The 19,929-nt window shown below is 42.5% G+C and overlaps 1 protein-coding gene across 3 annotated transcripts in view; it reads right to left on the reverse strand.

Moving 5' to 3' along the window:
* Positions 1-15,982, reverse strand: part of SYK (spleen associated tyrosine kinase) — a 94,187-nt gene extending 78,205 nt beyond the window's left edge. For 2 of the 3 annotated variants that reach the window (XM_090273976.1, XM_090273974.1), the window contains exon 1: positions 15,821-15,982. The gene's annotated coding sequence lies outside the window, so the exon portion shown is untranslated. Of the gene's footprint in view, positions 1-15,615; positions 15,712-15,820 lie in introns of those variants that run through there. The other variant, XM_090273975.1, reaches the window with a different exon arrangement.
* Positions 15,983-19,929: the final 3,947 nt, after the last annotated feature.

Below are 19,929 nucleotides of genomic sequence, written 5' to 3' on the forward strand. Positions count from 1 at the left end.
GGATCATGAGGACTGATGCAGTCTCAAATCAACTTTAGCAAGTAGGCAAATTCACACTACAGAACGTACAAATACTAAGGATGGACTGGACATTATCTTACACGAGAGTGCTAAATGTAGGTCTTAGATTCATAATTTATTCATTTTGAGTGACCTCAAGAATATTCACATGGGGCCTTTTTGATCACAAACAAACGCAATAGGAAAGTACAGGTTATTGTAAAAATCAATACAAAGGTGAACAGGTGCTAATTTTGGAAAATTCAAATCTCATTTGGCCTCAACACTTGATAATCATGTCTTTTTGTGCTTGTTTGGTCTCTAACAAAATGCTTCTTGGTGCTCTCAGAAACATAGGTTTTATTTACGAAGTAAGAGAATACACAGCCTTTGCACCCAAAGGGGCCTGAGTGTGTTTCTCAGCCCTGCTCTCACCAGGTCTCACAGCTTCCACTTTGTTTGGAGTGTTCTTCTTTTAGGACAAATAAGGGTAAAAATGGTAAAATTCAGCATCCATTAATTATGAGTGGTATTGCTCTTTTCTGTACTTTAAAAATTTTGTTTAAAAAATGTTGGCTGTGAAGAATAAATGAAGTTCAATCTGATCAAGACCTGGTGCTTGGCTCCTATTCTTTCTTTCGACCAGACCATGAACAACTCGAATGCAGGGAAGGGTGTTGGCCACTGGTATGACTCCATCACCCAGCCCTGTCCTGGCTGGCAGGAGGTGACGATAGACCAACGAGCTGAACAAATTGGAGAACCAGCTAACACCATGGCTCTGGTTGGCTATGTGGATCAAAGAGGCTGAGAGACACAAGAAATTTTTTGGCTATTTTGAAGTTGTTTTGTGTTTGTTTTTTCTTAACTGTTCCTGCAGACACCGAGTTAAGAAAAATACTAAAGACTCTAAGTTACTTTATTAAATATATATCAAATATCCGATAGCTTGGGTGTTATCAGAGTAAAGGTTTCACAATCCCATTCTCTCTGGAATCACCCACCGTGAGAACAAGAAAGAGAATTGCCATGGGACTAGTGGATATCTCTAACCCCAAACCTACACTGAACAGAGCCAAATGCAGCAAAGGCTGGACCTTGGAGCATGAAGACCCTTAGGGAAGGCGGTCAAGGAGGGGAGCAGCTGCAGACCTCAGACAAAGTCTGCAGATCTGGGGGCTCCACACTGCAGTGGGGAAGCCAACATTTTCTTGGAGGTGGAGAGGAGATTTTAAATGGTCAGCAGACTTCCTGGGAAGAAATCAATATCCACCAAATTCTCTCTGTTACACACACACACACACACACACACACACACACACATACACACAGCATTAGTAAGAGTGGAGATAATATTCTGTTAGGCTGGAATATTTTGGGCTGCTCCCTAACATGAGTCATTTCCAAGGTGAGGAACCTACCCCAAGTACATACAATTACACTAAATAAAAGGAGAGAAACAATAGGAGAAACATACAACACATAAAACATATTCACCAGAAAACCATTCCAAGGGGAAGATGAAATCGTGGACTTTGAAACAGCAGTCACTTTGTTAAAACAATCACTCCAACCAAAGATACAGAAGTTAGGGGATGACGGGGAGGCAAGAAAAGTCATCAGAAATAAGCTGGCAGAGATCAGGAAACAAAGAAGGAAAGAAATGACAGTGTTATTTCAATAGCAAAAGAGAACATTGTAAATAACATGTTGGGCAGAATGGAGTAGCTGGAGAAAATGAAATGGAATTAACAAATAGTGAAAGAATTCAACAGGTAAGTACTAGGACAAGGAGATCCAAAATATGCAAGATGGCTACTCCTGAAATAGAAAATTTAAGTAAAGGAGTGGAACATATGTTCAGAGTCATAATTAAGTGTCCAGAAATAAGAGGAATTTTCTCCTGTATTTTCTTCTTTAGGAGCCAAGCTAGCAGACAGAGTGACATCCCCACAGGGGTAAGCCTGTGCTGAGGGCTGGTGAGCACACAATTCAGCATGATAACCAAAACAACTGTGGCGAGTAGGAAGGTTCTGATGCTTTACAGAGAATAAAGCCAAAGCAGGGTTTTATCACACCTGGACACTTGCTTCAAAATCACTCCAGATGCTTCTAAACGTTAGACACCAGGCCTGGCCTGCTCTCAAGTGTTTCCTCTACACATAAAAAGGTAAGAGTGATTGCTTTCATTAGCAAACTCAATTCAGAACAAAACAAAGGAAACTCTAGACCAGAACACTGATTCTCCACCCTTGCTACAGGTTAGAATCATGTGGGTGCTTTTGAAAAAAAATTTTTAAGCACTGGTGACAAGGTCCTGTCCCAGACTTACTCAGAACCTGCAGGGCTATGGCCGTATCTCAGTATTTTTAGAGCTTTTCAGTGATGCCTGCAGCCAGGACACAGAATAACGGCTTTAGCACAACTGCCTTTGCAGTGAAGGTCCAGGGACTCAGACGCATCCAACAGAGCTGACTACTGAAGTGGGCAGCAACACGGGCAGTAGCGACTGAAGGGAAAGGCAGAGTAAAGAGTTTGAAATTTCACATAGAAATTTGAAAGAAGTAATATTAAAGCCATATTTGAAGAAAACACTTGTAGTTAAATACTACTGCCCCCCCACCACCACCACACACACACTAATTTTTAGCAGTCTTGATTTTGCTAACACAGTAACTCAGGTGGAGGGCCCTGCCCATGTCCTTGTGCCGACAGCACATGCCTGAAGCCTCCTGGAGGAAGAACACACATGCTACTCCACTTCTTAATGCTGGGATGAGTCATGAAGGGAAGGTTAATAACTTGCAAACCTTCCAAGCTTCTCTCTGTGGTATTTTATTTCCTCAAATTTAGCAGCACCAGAATTCCGGAGACAGCAAACTGCACTTCCCACCCACTGCCCAGAATGAGGAGAAGCCAGGGTTCCAGTCGAGGAGACAGGACCACTGTGTCATATCTGCCAGCCACAGCCTCCTCAGGTGCTGCTACCTCCCACAGATGCACCTGTGTCTCATCCCCTCATGTTCTTCTGTTGCTCCCAGGGCTCTCCAGTGAGCACATGGTGCACATTCCTAGAAATGAAAGTCTTATTCCCCCTTGTATTTGAAAGAACAGATGTGGTCAAGCAATACGCATTACACTTTCTTCATTTTACCTTAGTGAGGAACATGTTCCCTCTTCAGATCTTCCTTTTAAATGGAAAGAACCTCAGATCCCAAATATTTTTCAAAAATGAAGTTGGATGTGTTTTTACTGAAGAGAATTCATAAGTATAAAGGTTTCTCCATTAACTCTAAACCCTCTTGAACAAAACTAATTTATTCTTTCCAAAACCATCCTGAACCAAGTGTGCTTAACCTGAGGATACATTAATTAGTGTCCACCAAGCCTGGGCTCCCATTAGACTGCTCCAGGGCCAAAACTGGGAACCATTCAGGTCCTAACACTGAGCCAAACTGTAACAGTGCATTGTGTGTGTGCTGTATGTGTGTACTATGTGCATGTGTGTATTCTGTGTGTATATGTGTGTGCAAGGCTGTCATGTTGAGTAGGAGACTGTCACTATGTTGAGGATGAAAGGGCTAGGCCAGATCCCGTGGACAAGACTAAGGGCACCACCATCACTTTCAATGATCAGATCCCCTTAAGGAAAAGGGTCCACATGTGGACAAGTGGCAAGCATGATGATGCAATCATAGTGACACTGAGATTAGAAAAGGGGGAATGGGTAGAAGCTGGCTTCCCTCTCTGACTCCCCAAGATGTCCTGAGTGTGGCTCAAGTACAACATGACATCTGGGTCTCTCCCACACATCGTGATACAATGACTGAAATGCTTGTTCTACTCTGCTTCCCTCAAAATGTGGCTAGTGTGAGTGAGAACTGAATGTTACATTTTATTTAATTTTAAGTACTTGAATGTAAAATGGCCATATGTGGCTGCTAGATTCTTGCCAGGGAAGCTGGGAAAGGCCTCTGGTGTCACCTGGGCCAGGTGTCAGAAGTGGAGTAGGACTGACATGATGAGGCCGCAGGTGCACAAAGTCACTAAAGGAACAGGCTGTATGGTCCAGATACCTCTCTTTTCTGAACATGTCTCCTACTTGGGCCAAATGTGGAGGTCTTAGGTTTTCTTTTCATTAAGGAAAGACACAGTTTTACTGCAACAATCCAGTTTACTGTATCCAAATCACATCTGAGCTATTGAAATACAAGAAGGAGCTTTAAGTGGCAACATGTGCGAAGCAGGCACCACCTGGGGGCAGGGAGCAGCCACAATTTCTAAATCATGGTCTCCAGCTATAATGTTTAAAAGTGCATGACCAGGGCCAAAATAATGTTATAAATTGCTTTAGCGTTTCAGGGTAAGAGTGATGCCATGACCCCTAGGGAGGGGGTTCGTGTCCAAGAATGGAGAGGATACAGCTGAGGAAAGCACGCCCTAGGTGTTGCTTAAAACCCAGCAGGGTTCTCAAATCCATAATTAGGGAATAGATTTGCTTCAGAGCTTGACTATGGTGGATAATAGACACCGTTTCTGTGACACTCCCACTAAGTCTTCTAAAACCATCTTGTCCTTAAAACACTTGCTTTTTCAATCCCCAGATAAGCAGAGGTTCTTTAGTTCCTTGATCTCCTGCAGCTAACCATTGCTATCTTGCAGGGGCCTGTTCTTTGCATGCCAGTCTGCTCAGTGCCTTGCTCAGCATGTCTCTGAGCTCCATAACCCCCCAGAGGCTGGTATTTGCAGCCTCATTGCACAGGTGAGGTTGCCAGAGCCTAAGTCCTTTCAACAGATGATGGAATCCAGAGCCATGTGCCTGGTTTGCTTCTGGCACCCATACCACCCCCGAGAGAGGCTTTAGAGCCACTTTTTGGAACTAGAAATTTATAGGTCAAGGCCCTGCTCCTAAAAGTTTTATTACAAAGTATAAATGCATGTGAATGGATGAGTCCTGGGGCTCCTCGTGTTGAGGGCTACACAATGTTACCATGGTGTGCGTGCATACCTATGTATGTGTGTAGACAGAGTCAGGACCAGGGAGGACACAGCAACAGAGCGTCCCAAAATGGCCCTCAGGTCACCATTTGCTGCAGCCCCTAAGGCCCAAAAGCCAGGTCACATACAACAAGAAACCATGGCCCTGACCTCAGCCTGGAGCTAGACCATTTCTGTCCTCATGAGAAAAAGCTCAAATGAAACAGTCAGATCACAAATTATCTGGCAGAAAATATACACAGTGGAAAAATGCTAAACACTATTCTTAAAGATGGAGACCATTCAAGTGATCTTGTATAGAAAATATTACAGGCGGGTTTTTTATCAGACCAGGGCACACTTTTTCTGGAATTGTTTTATGTCCATTCATCTCCTATAGGACTCACAGCATGTGTGAGAACCCATGGCCATTCCCACTAAGCAGTCTTCCAATGAAACGTCCATGGACTCCTGACTTCATGAATACAAGTGCCCAAGGGACAGAGAGTTCACAACATGAAAACATCTGAGATCCTTCTCTCTCTCTCACCATCTCTGTCTTCTCTCTCCCTCTCCTCCACCAACCCTCCCAACACACACCATTCTAACATCTAACACACCCAGAATCTTTGCAACCAAAGGCACACACAGCTGAAACTATATCCAGCATAACGCTAAATTCAAATTTGGTGGAAATTCTGTTAGGCTTTGAAGACTAGCTTGTATACCATAAAACCGTACTAACTAGTTCTAAACCAGTGGTTCTTAACGTTGGTGGGGGAAGTGGTGAGAAGCCTTAATAATTAAAGTCCAAAGGCAGGCTACAGGCCAGACCACATCAGAATGTGGGGAGGCAGCCTGTGCACCAGTGAGTGAGACCAGCATGGGTGATGGCCATGTGCAGTCAAGCTGGAGAACCCGGCTGTAGAACAATGGGCAAGCCACCCACCTTCTCTAAACCGAAGTCCTTGTTGGAGATAGAATGGTCCCAACAGCCTTGTTCTAAGTTCTCTTCCTGGTCTCAATCTATTTACTCTCCCCACCCCAAGCAAAGATTCTTATTTTATCATGATCTTTGCAAACTTCTATGTGCAGAGTAAAAATGTATATTTCACCTTTTTCTCCAAACCAATTCCACTGTGCTTCCAATTGCTGCTCACATTTCGTGCCTTTGCTTCCAGATCTCTCTCCATATTCACACACACACACACACACACACACAAAGCTGTATAGGCAGACCTGCATCTGTATGTAGTAAATAACATTCACTGTAGCCTACAATTTATTAAAAGCATGTGTGTGTTTTTTAAAAATATATTACATCTTGCTTTTTAACTGAATATAACTTGGACATCTTTATATTTTGGCTCACAAAGATTGCACACTTTTTAAAAGACCACATGGGATTCCAATGCATGGACATGCCATAGTTTATTCCACAGTCCCTCTACTGACATGTATTTCTTTTTCCTTTCTTCTTTTCATTGCTATACAAAATAAAATGTTGCAATGAATGAATGTATGTATATATTTCTCCACTTTTGTCAATTTATGTGTATAATAAGTTCCTAAAAGTCAAATTGTTGGATCAAAGCACTGGGGGAATTTTAATTTTCAGATTTTGCCCAACAGCTGGGCCAGTGTCCATAGGTCTGAATGTGCCTTTCCCCATATCCCGTCACACAGCAAATGCTTCACCTGCAGGGAAGTTGGGCATGTCCATGCACCTGAGGTTCATCTGCCAATTTGAACTGCCTGTCGGTGTTCTTTATTGATTCTTCCGCTGGAATGGGTTTATTTTTCTCACTGATTTGAAAGAACTCACTGCATATTAAGTCTATCAATACTTTACCACAGGCATTAAAAATAAATATATCTTACAATTTCCCCCCACTTATTTACATATACTTTTCATTTGTATGGGGATTTGCTTAAAATTTTAGTAAGCCATACTCATCAATTTTTTATATTATGGTTTCATATTTTCTATCATATTTAGAAAGGTCTTCTTTAAAATCTCACCTAAGTTTTCTTTTAAAACTTTTATGATTTCACTGTTATAGTTTTCTTCTTTGTTCAACCTGGAACTTATTTTGGTATAAGTAGCTTTATTGTTTTTTTTTCAAAATTATTAACCAGTTTTCCATAGACCATTAATTAATAATAACCCATCCTCTCTTCCCTGAGTGCTGGGAAATCGCATCCTTGCCTTGCAATATTTTTCCAGGTATAATTTAGGTCTGTTGGTTCACTCAATATTGTAGCTTTGCCATAAGATCTTGTAGAATTTGTCTCTCCTTATCATTCTTATTTCCATTTATTCTCTGGGTCTTCTCATAAGTTCCTTTAAATGTTTTTTCAATCTAAGGTGGAAATACATTGTATGTCAGGCATTTTAATTTGCTCAGTTTGTTGTTTACATACACAATGTTCCACAACCATCTGCCACTCACTTCAGTTGGCACAGATAGCTCTCTGTCCTACACAATGAAGCCCCCCTAGGGAGAGGCCAGATTCCACATAACCACCTGTTGTGGGCTGAGTCACTGTGTTCCCCAAATCCATGTGTTGGAGCCCTAATCCCCATATCTGAGAATGGGACTCTGTTTGTAAACAGGGCTTTTACAGAGGTGATTGAGTTAAAATGAGGTCATTAGCTGAACCCTAACCCATATGGCTGCTGTCTTATGAAAAGGGGAAATTAGGACAAGACACACAGACGCAGAGGGGTGACATGGAAGATATAGGAGAAGACACCAACCACAAGCAAAACAGAAACCTCAGAAGAACTAACCCTGCCAACTCCTTGATCTCCGACTTCCAGTCTCCAGGACTGTGAGATGGTAAATGTCTGTGGAAATTCCACCTGCATCACGAATGTTTCCACAATAGAATGGAAATGAATTTGAAATTGTTTTTCTTCCTCTGTCCTACTGCAACCCATGAAGACACCTTGACCTTGTACTTTCTCTCCCAACCCTGTGCAGTGATGTATGCAGAGAGCAGCACTTCTTTCCTGTGCGAGGAAAGCACAGGCGGGAAGGTCTGCTGTGTGAAGGACAGCAGACAGCTGTGCTCACTGCGGGTAGCTCAGTGCATGCTTTTCACTAGCTTTCCGCAGTGCCCTGTGCACTCTGGAAGTCACCTCGATTTGTGTTGAAGTGATGTTGTCATAGTAACCTCTTATTGATATGGCGTAATTTTGTCCAATTCATATTGAATTGGTTTAATTTTTCAACACATAAACATATATTATATATTTTCTAGAACTACTGGTGAAAGAGTAAAACTGACGTGTTCCCACTGTGCTCATGGCCTTGTGCTGCCCTCACTTCCCCATGTCCACTCATATGATTCTATATCTTCTCAGCACTAAGCATGGTGGCAGACCCTTTCTTTACTCTTTATTAGAGTAGTGGATAGGCATTCTGGTTCTGAATTAGAAACACCTTGGTTTGAGGCCTCAAATAAGAGCAATATTCTGGTTCTCACTGCTTTTCAGAAGGCTGGATGAAATCATTCCTAGACCACTTCCACCTCTAATACTCCATGCATCCTTAAACATGCTACTATGAAATTAATGTATTTGCACTGGTGATTTCCTAAAAATATGAATGGATTTGACAAGGCCGTCCTCTCCTTAGACATACATTCTTCCCAGCTCCCAGGGCAACAGAGAAGACCAGAGAGGACCCAATCCTGGGATCCACCCCTGCTCTAGCAAGTTCCTCTCCCTCCTCCTTACTGTCACTTCCTTCACACATCTACGACCATCAGCTGATTGGTGCTGCTAAAAAAACAAAAAAGGAAGTGGTGGACTTCCGCTTCAAGCATATGCAGCAGCTATAAATGCAGAGAAAGAAACAGCATTAAAGACAATAGCACAGAATATAAATTCATACCATTTGGGAGTAAAGGAAGCATACCACTAGTACACTGGAAATGATCACAGTCCTTGACAGACACAAAGAAAGATGGTCTCAAACTGAAGAGGGAAACCACAGCCCACAGACAGGCAGGAGGACAGCTGTGTGGCAGACGAAACCTTGGAAATGACAGAGTCCTGGGGTGGGGTCAGGAGGAACAGCCAAGCCCCCCCTAATTCCTCAGCTGTGGACACTCCTCAACAGTAGCAGAAGTCCCTCTGCAGGAAAGACCTTCCTGTGCAGAGGCAGGACCAGTTCTGCAAAGAACGAACAGCAGAGCCCCTGTGTCCACGCACTGATTACTGGCTCATGCTGTCCTGTGTACATCTGACCTGCCTCCTCTTTCATGGACCACACAAAAGATGCAGCTGAAAAGACCAACTCCTAGGGTACACCCCCCCCAAAAAAGAGCATCAATGGGGAAGGGGTGCAATCACAAGAAGCCCAGGAAAGCTAACCCCATAAAGGAACAGTATCGAACAAGCAGATGAGACAGTGTCCAAGGGACAGAGACCAGAATGCAGCAAGAAAATGTCTGCACTGGAGCCAGCAACAAAAACCAGGAGCCTAAAGTGTCATTAAAATTAAGAATGAATCATACTCCTTAAAAATTAACCACCAGCTTGCTGAAATGTAAAAGACAACAAATGCACTGAATAAGAGGATAGACAGAGATGAAGATATTTCTCAAAAGAAAGATTAATCTGATGGTTTCACGAAACACAATGCAAAGGGTAAAAGAGAGGGAAAGAATGAAAGAAGTTCTGCTTATAATATCAAAGTTAGGGAAAAAACCCTAAATGTCCATCAGTAAATGATATTTTCCATTCTGTGGAATAAAACACAATGATCACTGATACATAGGGCTCCCCAAACCCTGGCATGCTTTTGTTATCGATTAATAAAAGAAAGTTGTGCCCTGGCCTGTGTGGCTCAGTTGATTGGGCATTGTCCTGAAAGCCAAAAGGTTGTGGGTTTGGGCCCCAGTCTGTGCTCACACAAGAGGCAACTGATTGATGTTTCCTTCTCTTTCTCCCTCCCTTCCCCTCTCTCTAGAATCAATAAAAGAAAAAAATAAAATAAAGTTGCAGAATGATACTGGTATTAGGAAGATACATACACACACACACACACACACACACACTTCCAATGTTATACCTTCTGAAGATACACACATATACACATAGGTTGAACAAGTGGGAGAAAATACCCCAAATTACCCCCCCAACACACATGGTGGGGGTGGTCTGGGGATACAGGCGATGGTCCAGGAAACTGTTACTGCTGCCTGTCATAGCTGAAGCCTTCACCAGTGGACCTGTACATCAGTTATGCAACTTAACATTTTTCAAAAAGAAAATGATGGAAAGTTCTCTCACCTTGGAGGTCACAGGAACTAACTATTTTAGAAAGGGAACATACTCATCTACGACTTGTTTGGGAGTACTGCTATTAGCTTCCATCTAAGACTGCAGGGCAGATTCCCAGAGCCACCCTCCTGAGAGAGGCTGTGACAGTTATGTCAGTTCTAACCACAGGCCAGGTACGGGTGCTGCACACATGATCTCCACTGTGCATCACAATGAAGCCTTCTGTGACCATCCCATCTACAGATACTAAAAGCAGCTTTAAAACACAGAATGGGATTTGAACCTAGGGAGTACTCAGACCCCTACTCTCAACCACTGTCGATGTAAACATTCAGTGAATGTGATTTTGAGGCAGTAAGCAATGAAATGATTAAAATATTCTTAGCATTTAAGATAAAATTAACCACAGTATTCTGCCTCCACTCAAGCAAAGCCTGAGGATCTTGTAAAGGGACACCAGAGGGTCACTAGTATTTACAAAAGAGGGCTTTTGGATCTCTGGTTGCCAAGATGCTCCAAGAACCAGTGCACTGCATGGCCATGAAGGAGTGCAAAGACACAGACACATGCCCCACCATGTGTGTCACCTGCACAATGGCTCTGAATAATCCCATTGAATTATCTGTGGACATTCCTTCATATGCAACTTTATTCTGTCCAGCATTTAATGTACTTGAGCTGCCTAAGGAAGACCACTCAAAATACACAGCACCTGTTCAGGAATCAAGAGCATCTGGGCCCTGGACTCAACATTCCCAGGAAAGTACAATCAGTTCATAAAACATTAGTGTCAGATTAAATACAAAGGTAACATTAAGACTGGTTTTAAAGGGAGATGCCATTTAAAATGTTCTGACAGGAGAAATTATAAAAGTTCTCCATTACAAATAAATAAATAACCATAGAAATAATAAGTTTGGGAAAATGTTTTCAATAATTTAAACAATGGATTTACAACAGGCAAAATGTACATGAATGTTAGTTAGAGGTATGTCAAGACCCCAAAAGGTAAAGCAAAGGGTCTGATGAGCAATTTGCATGAAAGTATTTAGTCAATCAATTCCCCAAACCCTGCTTCAATTATTAGTGTTTATGCAGTGAAGCTGAAGAGAAATTGTCAGACTGGAGCAAGAAGGTGGAAGGTTCCAGAAAAAAAGAAAAAAACAAAACAAAACAGAAAAAAAAAAAACCAGAAAATTGCAACTGTGAGAGGTTGTTTGGTATATCTGACTCAGTGGGTCAAGAGGAGTTTTAGCTTAGTCTCAATGAGTCAGGGAGAGAATTATAACAGGCACAGGGCCCACTGAGAAAACACAAAACCAGAACAAGAGTTTACCCCCAAAAATAACAAGGGGGACAAAACATGTAACTACATTATACACCTTGCTTTAGCAGTAAACATCATCACAATAAAGTAAACACCAAATAGCACCCTAACCCCCATTCTAAAATATTATTCTGGGTGGTGGGCAGTCAAGGAGAGCCATGGGCTCATTTCTCAGAGTAGGAACTCAGCAGACATGGTCTATAACAGATACATCCAAACATAACCAAATAAGCATATTATAAAAAATAATAGGAAAAATAGCAATAAAAATGAAAAAGCTTGCTTTGGGTGAGCAGTACTACAGGATGGGAAAGTATTATTGATTAAAATTAAATAAAAAGAAAAATTAACTCTGATCATACCAAAACATTTCCATGACAACTCAACAGAAATTGATAGATTTAGTAAATTAAACCAACTAGACTGGTCAGGACGGAATGAAAATTTATCAATTAAGACAAACAGATGGAGTGAGAAAGTAGAAAGAAGGTCATGTGTTGGACATTCCAATGCTTTATGTAGCCACTCAGAGTCTAACTAAACAAACAAATGCTTCAGGCCTTTCCTGAACCGCTGCTACCATCAGGCCCTCTTCCATCCTCTACATTCCACCAGTGACTGCACCCAGGCCTGGTCCCACTGATGCTAACATCAACCTGCACTTCTGGTAGACCCTGCTGCCTGCTCAGCCTCTGCTCTAAGGTCCTCTCACATGCAGCACGCCAGTCTAAAGACTAGCACCTCTGGCATCTGTGCTCCTCTCCAGTACTCTAGCACAGCAGTGAGGGCTATTGTTACCGGCTTAAGGAGCAGGGACTCCGGTTTCAGAGCTAGGTACCCCCAAGACAGAGGATGCTGCTTACCAGACACTGCCTACTGCAAAGCTTTCAACACACCCTCCTTATAATCAAGGCATCACCAGTATTCTAGATTATTTCTACCTTCCTTCTCTCATCATCTGCCTTTGGCAGCCTCCCTAAATAAATACATGATTTTGCCAAAAAATAAAAAGATTCAAGGAAGAGTCATTTTTGATTTGTTAAATCTACTGCAACATAAACTAAATGTTCTTCTTTCTACCAGTATCTATTACCTTGGCTAAATATGATTATACTTGATTCCAATTCAACCACCTTTCAAGATCCATCAGGCAAAATTTACATAATTAATCATTAAGTGCAAAAAAAAATTCAAATTGATACAAGATAACTTTGTCAGACAAAGTTACAAGCTAATAAAATTTTTTCTTCATGATATTAAAATGAATAGCCCTGGCTGGCATGGCTGAGTGGATTTAGCACCAATCTGCTAACTGAAGGGTCCCCAGTTCAATTCCCAGTCAGGGCACATGAATGTGATGCGTGCCAGGTCCCTGGTTGTGTTTCTCTCGCACAACAATGTTTCTCTGTCTCCCCCACTTTCCTTCTCTCTAAAAATAAATAAATAAAATCTTTAAAAAAAAAAAATGAATACACTTTTTCTTTACAATTTAATCAGCCTAGTTTTACTTTTAAAATCTGCCAAGTCCTCAGTTAAAAAAAGAAAACTCTTTTCTAAGTGAAAAGAAACCAAACTGTACAAATCAAAGTAGAAAATAAGATGATAAGACATGCCAGGCAATTTAATTCCAATCTCTCTTTAAGACTCTCTACCTTTTGATCTTAATAGCTCTTAAAAAAAAAAAAAAAAAAAGTATGCAGACATTTAAGAAAAATTCTCCCCAAAAGCCTAAATTCCTAATTTTTTCTCCACTCATTTACAGCTAAACCATTCCAAAAGTAGAAGAAAATGTTAAAACTTACAAACAAGGAGAGAATTAGAGTATAGTCAGAGAAAAAAAAATCTATCACAGTTAAATCTGAAAAAGCAAAAATTTGCTTGGATTTTAAAAAGTGCCCTCCCATTCCTTAGGCACAGATGACAGAGTCAACTACACAGTGACTAGGGAACAATATTTCTTCCAAGGACATACTGCAGTTGGAAATTATGACAATACCCTTTCTCTGAGCAACTACGGTGTTTTCCTCTACAGTCCTAGACTGTCAGAAAATTTGCTGTTTGAAAGTAATCAGTAAGGATAAAACATCCTATTCTCACTTGCAGGATTCATATTTTGATGGTTATCATAAAAAATTCAGTGAAGTCCTGCTATTTCACTCTTTGAAAAGGGGACATTGCCGATGTAATTATTGAAAAATGTGAGTTATTGGGCAGTAGAAAAGTAATTTGCTTTCAAAACGAAACAGTAGCTTGATGCAATCTAATACAGATTCAGTCTTTTGGTCCAACTTCAAAAAGCTCTGAAAAACAAGTTTTTTTAGTAATTTTAGGGACCTTCATTTAGTGACCACATCTGCCCGAAACTGACACACAGGTACTTACAGTTTTTATTTATTCCACCTAGTGAGGTTATTCACAGCATAGGCTTAGAAACATTGTGTGGAGTTACAGGACGCTGTATTGCAGTGCTAGGTGTCAGTATGTACATGTACCTTTCTAAATTCTGAGAAATGTCTTTTTCAATGCTGAAATTCAGATTCTAACTTTGAATTTTAAATTCTGAAAAATCCTGAATTCCAAAACACATCTGAGTACAAAAATCTTGAATAATGATTATGGACATGCAATGTGCTACCCTAAATGAAATCCTACTAAGAACTGTTTGGTTTAAAAACAGAGAAATCAGACCTGTACTTAAATATTAAATATGAGCCTAAGGAAGGCTGAGACATTATTTTGTAAATGCAGACCTAGCAACAAAATGATCTCCCTGCCACTTTCATCCTTCAGAAAAGGCAAAGACCTAAGGTACACACCTAATTTTTATCCTAGCTTAAAACATTAAAAACATTTTAGTTAAGACTATTTATGTAACCCTACATATCTGAGCACTACAAACACTATAATACAAATCAATTTCTATTTTGTTGCAAGATTTTTCTAAACACTTCAAAAGAATTATGTAGATAGAACAAAATGATTTGATAAAATAATCTTAACTGAACAGATTCCTCACTTAAAACACCTAATACTTTACAAGCATCTAATCGTTTTAGCTCAAATACAAATATATCCATGCACGATCTGAACTTGAGGGGCCGGGAGCGAGGGGAGCATTAATGAATTTAATTGCATTTTATTGAAATGCTGCCTGTGTGATACCAATACATTTGTTTTTATTAAAACAAAGAAATCAGTAGAGTTAATTCCATTTCTTCCAGAAATTTTCCAACATTACATTTTTTTATATTATTATTATGAAGATTCAAACATCTGACGTCTTCAACTCTCAACTACATGCTGAAATGCTCCAGCCAACAGTTTTACTTGGGTTCAATTAAATCTTTGGCGAGTCAAGCAAACTCATTAAAATAATCTGCAACACTGTTTCCAACGTAGAAACATCCAAATTCTAACTTCTCCAATGATTGTCTTTCTGTTCTAGAACATTCAAACAGACCAGAAAAAAAAAAAAAAAAAAGAGTCGCCTTTGAATAGCTATTTACATTGGTTTCAAGTTCTGGAGCCACCTGCCAAAAAAAAAAATTAACTCAAATTTCCATTTTACTACATGACACTTTACTGGTCTCCAAATCACTCACTGGCCAAATAACGTACTTTATCATGAAACTATTTCGAAGAAGAAATAATCACTTTAAATTTGAGTAGTCGTTAAAAAAGTTTCAAGTGTCTAATAATACAACTGCTCTCTTCCGTCGTGTAAGAAATGTAGTTTACATAAGACTTATGCAGGTACATCGAGTCACGATAAATGAAGTGGAATTTTCCAGAGCACTCCTGTCAATGGTCAGACGGAAACTAGTGCTCGGGGACGCCGAGTTTCCCCGTGCCCGCGGGGTCCAGCCTGCGTTTCCCGGGGCCGCCTGCTTCCGGTCGGCGCCGCCGGGCACCTGCGGTACCGGTCTCCGCACAGCGCCCGGGCCCAGGCCTCGCTCCCAGTGCAGGAGCCGGACCGAGAGGTTCTGGCTTTAGGAGAAAACTGGGCACCACTTACCTGCTTCAATTCTCGTCCATTTCCCCTCCTTGTTTAAACGCCGAGGGCTCCGAGCGTCCCGCCAAGGCGCCGGGACACCCAGAACCCGCCGAGCGCGCACGGTCGCTCCCCGCGCACCCCCCCACCCCGCCGCCTTCACCAGTCCGAGGGAACCCTGGGCCCCGGTCTCCGCTGCCGGAGCGGAGGCAGCGCGCGCCACACCTACCAGCGCAGGTGAGCCAAGGGCGGGGCGGCGCAGGGTCGAAGCGCACGGAGCCGGGCACAGGGAGCCGCGCGAGGGAGGGCACGGCCGTGGGGCTCTGGGCGCAGCGCGAGCCCTGCTGCTTCTGCTCGCGCCTCCCGCCGCCAGTCTCCTCAGCCGCCGAGCGCGTGGCGCTTCCTCATTTTGGGCAACTTCCTTAACGCGCCCGGACAGGCCCCGCACTTCCTCCCGGCCGCCGCCCCAGTGCCCCGTACACCCCAGCGCCCAGTGTGCCCTGCAGCCCAGGGCACGGCAGCGGCAGCCGGAGCGCGGGGGACCCGACCGCAGGGTTGGCCTGGGAGGCGGCGGCCTGAGGGGAGAAGGAGAGAAGCCAGTCGGGGTCTCCGCCCGCTTCCGTGGTACGGAAGGCCGGGGCCGGGGGCCTTCACATACAAAGAGGACCACTGCCAACAACAGCCCTTCCCCCTGTCGCCTGCTGCCCATTCCTGCTAAGGACAGCAGACCCTCCAGCAGGACTGCTCCCAGTGCTACTGCTCAGGAGGAGAATCTTGTTCCCTGGCTGTGTATTCCGTCACCAACCCAAGACACCTCCGCTGAGCCGTGATTGAGAGGCTATGGACTCAGGCCAGGTGGCCTTAGGTGATGCCGGACTTCACCGCGCGCCCTGGGATGGTCCCACACAGGCTGGTTTTGAAGGCTTTCATTATAACAAAGTTCTTGACAGTGAATTTAACTTGTTTCCTTCTACACATAGCAGCCTGCCATCTGCAGCTAAATTACATTTAATCCTTTTCGGTGGTTTTAAAATGGTTTAAAAACACCTACCTGGTTTCCCTCCCCTATCCCTCTCCCCTTTTTCTCGGTTGGACAACACTTTAAAAATCTTCCCATAAAGTTTCCAGCCCCTCACATTCTTGGTAACACTGGTTCGGAGTACCTGTTTTTAAAACGTGTACCCTGAACCCAAATACAACAGCCAAAACAAAATGTGTAGCGTGTTAGATTATAATTACTATGGAGAAAAATAGGTGATAGGGAATGTTTACATCCCATTGTGTTACAGAAACAGAGGAGTCCAAAAATCCCAAGAGTTTGTGGCTGGGGGATGGGGAGAAGGAAGCAGCTTTTAGAATGCCTCCACATGCCTGAGGCTGGTGGCTAGTGTCTTTCTTATGCAAATAGCTTTAATGCATCCAAAGCCTCAGGCAGATGGGAGGAGTCTTGAACCAGGGGACGGTATGGAGAAAGCACACAGAGCCTACGTAAGGGTCTGTGAATGGTCAGAACTGTTTGCAACGCCCACTGCGTCCGAGGACGCAGTCAGGGATATATAAGCAGCTGCAGACATTTTAGCTCAGGGTCTCTCAAGCTCTCGTTCAGGCTCTGGTGCTCTGACTCAGACTCTCTCTGGCTCTCGCTCGTGCTCTCACTCTGGGACTCTTGCTCTCTGACTCGGGCTCTCACTCGCGCTCTGGCTCTGGCGCTCTGACTCTCTCTCTGGCATGCTCGCGCGCTCGCTCTCGCTCTCTCGTTCTCTCGTGTGCTCCCTCCACGTGGCTTGGTGAAGGGGTCTCCAGGCTGCTTTAAGAGGCTCTCGCCATGCAGTTTTGAGAAGGAGAGAAGATCCACGCGGTTTGCAGGAAGAAGGCAGTTTGCAAGGAGGCTGAGAATCCAGGCGGTTCTGCATTGAGAGCTGGAGGGCACCACAGCACAGAAAGGACCTCCCCAATCAGATTGAATGACTGGCAGCTGCTGGTAAAGCTGAACTGTGTTTGGAAAGTAGGGAAACGGTTTCTGTGACTTTCCTAAAACTAGCCTGGTTTGGAAGGGGGGGAGGCAAGGATATGTGTTTGTGGGTGTTTTAAAGAGCATAAGACTTAACAGAAATCCGCAAATATCTAAATCTATATAACTGTTAAATAAACAATTCTTTTTCTCTTCACCAAACTCTGGTATTGAGAGTTATAATTTTGGCGGCGGGCAATCGGGCCCCTAACTAAAGAGCCCGTGGGTTTGTTTTCAACTGGAGCAGCCCAGGGGTTCTGTAACAATTGTAGCCCCTCAGCCTTTTCACGTGGACATTGTCTTACATTCATTTTGCCATTAAATGTTTATTTTTTATAATTTATTTATTTATTGTATTTTTTCCATTACCATTTATCCCCCAATACCCTCTTCCACCTCCACCCCTCCCTCCCGCAGTCACCATGTCCATGAGTTCTTTCTGTTTTTTTCCTTTTTTGCTGGATCCTTCCACCCCCACCCCTCAAATCTCCCCTCCCTAGAGCTGTCAGCCTGCTCTCTATCTATGAGTCTGTCTCTATTTTGCTTGTTAGTTCAGTTTGTTCATTAGATTCCACGTATGAGTGAAATCATATGATACCGGTCTTTCTCTGAGTGGCTTATTTCACTTAGCATAATGCTCTCCGGGTCCATCCATGCTGTTGCAAAAGGTAAAAATTTACTTTTTTAAATGTTTAACCCATGTAGTGTTGATTATGATCTTGGACGCTGAAATAAATCCGGCAGGCAGGATGATTGGCCAGTAACGAACGGAGGACTTTGGCTCACTCAGACCAACAGCGGAGAGGGGGAAGCCTCATCCTCCTTTTATTAGGATTTCAAAAGTTACTAAAAATAGAACAGGGTGTGAGCTTTACAGCCAACAATAAAAGGATTTTTACAGGTGAAAGAATTCTTACAAAGTATCATTAATATGTAAAATACAGCCAGGGTAACTTCTGGTTTTGATAACATCTATCAGGGAAACAAAGCAGATCCACTAATCATCAAGGCCAGCCCCAATTTAAGACTTTATCTTCAAGGAGGAAGATGGAGTACTCAACAGACCTCTTTGTCCTCAGGATTCCATGACCCAGTGGCCTTGAACAGCTTAAAGCTGCAGGCGAAGACGAGATTAGCTCTTCATCTCCTGAGTCACAGGACACCTGGGTGGAGGGACATGAAAATGCCCCTACCCAGAGATCTGTGTTCCTGCAACAAACCCAAGTGAAGGATTTTTATTATGGTTATATTTGTTAATCATTAGACTTAATTACACTTCACCCAGCCAATGATACAGCCATCGTTCTCTAAACAAAGGCTTAGAACATCTAGACAGGTTTGCAGAATTGGTGATGTTGTTGGAAATGGGCACTAGAGGACCTGTCTTGAGTTTACTAAGATTATATATTTCCTTAGGGACTGATGTAGAGATGAGGTGATGTTCTAGGTCCATCTTCATGCCACTCTTTAGCACTACGGTGGTTCTTTTTGGGTAAACTTTAAAAAGTTAATCAGTATGCTTTCAGTGATTAAAAAATATATATGTGTTAAAATCATCACACAAATACCTAAAAAAAAAAAAATCGTATTAAATGACAGTACATTTCTCTTGGCTTCCTTCCTTTGCCCCATGTTCTGACTTTGCTTTTGATCTTTCACTGTAATAATCCTTAGCTGTGATTGTATGCTGAGTCCTAGAAGACACCTAAGCAAAACCCAAAGTAGGATGATCTCAGGGACACCCCATAGTTTTTAATGTCTCCTATTCCCTGTGGATTCTTTATATACTTATTATTTCTTTTAAAATAGTCAATATATTTTCCTGGTTTTGCTGTGTGAATTCCACCACATGAAGTCTCACACATCTGCTGTGTGGTCTTGAGGGTTTCCGTGGTTCTTGTTCTGAGTGCCTGGCTTTCTTGTGTATTTGGTCACATTTGACTGAGATGCAGTCGTTATCCCTGAAACATTATTTATGGAAATTAGTTGAGGACTGGGAAGAAAGTATTTTCTTTTGGAGAGGATTTGCTTTTGCTTCTGTCAGAAGCCTAGGATGCAACCAGTGTTTGAACAGTGTAAGAAAATTTCTCAGCTTATGTTTTTTGGACCAGCTAAGTGATAAGAATTTGAGCACAGTTCTGGTCAACATGTGGTTACAGTTTACCAAGGATGCACATTTTCTGTTTCTGCTCTGTGCTTCCTTTTGCTTTTATTTCAGAATCCTCATTTATTGTATTCATGACTTTCTCTTCTTTAGTTTACCCCATCATTTTGGTGGATCACAAGCTCCAGGAGTTTCCTGAGAAGTGGAAGTAAATATTTTAAAG

Source organism: Furipterus horrens, unplaced genomic scaffold (assembly GCF_987537825.1).
Source record: "Furipterus horrens unplaced genomic scaffold, mFurHor1.1.pri manual_scaffold_4, whole genome shotgun sequence".
NCBI lineage: Eukaryota > Metazoa > Chordata > Mammalia > Chiroptera > Furipteridae > Furipterus > Furipterus horrens.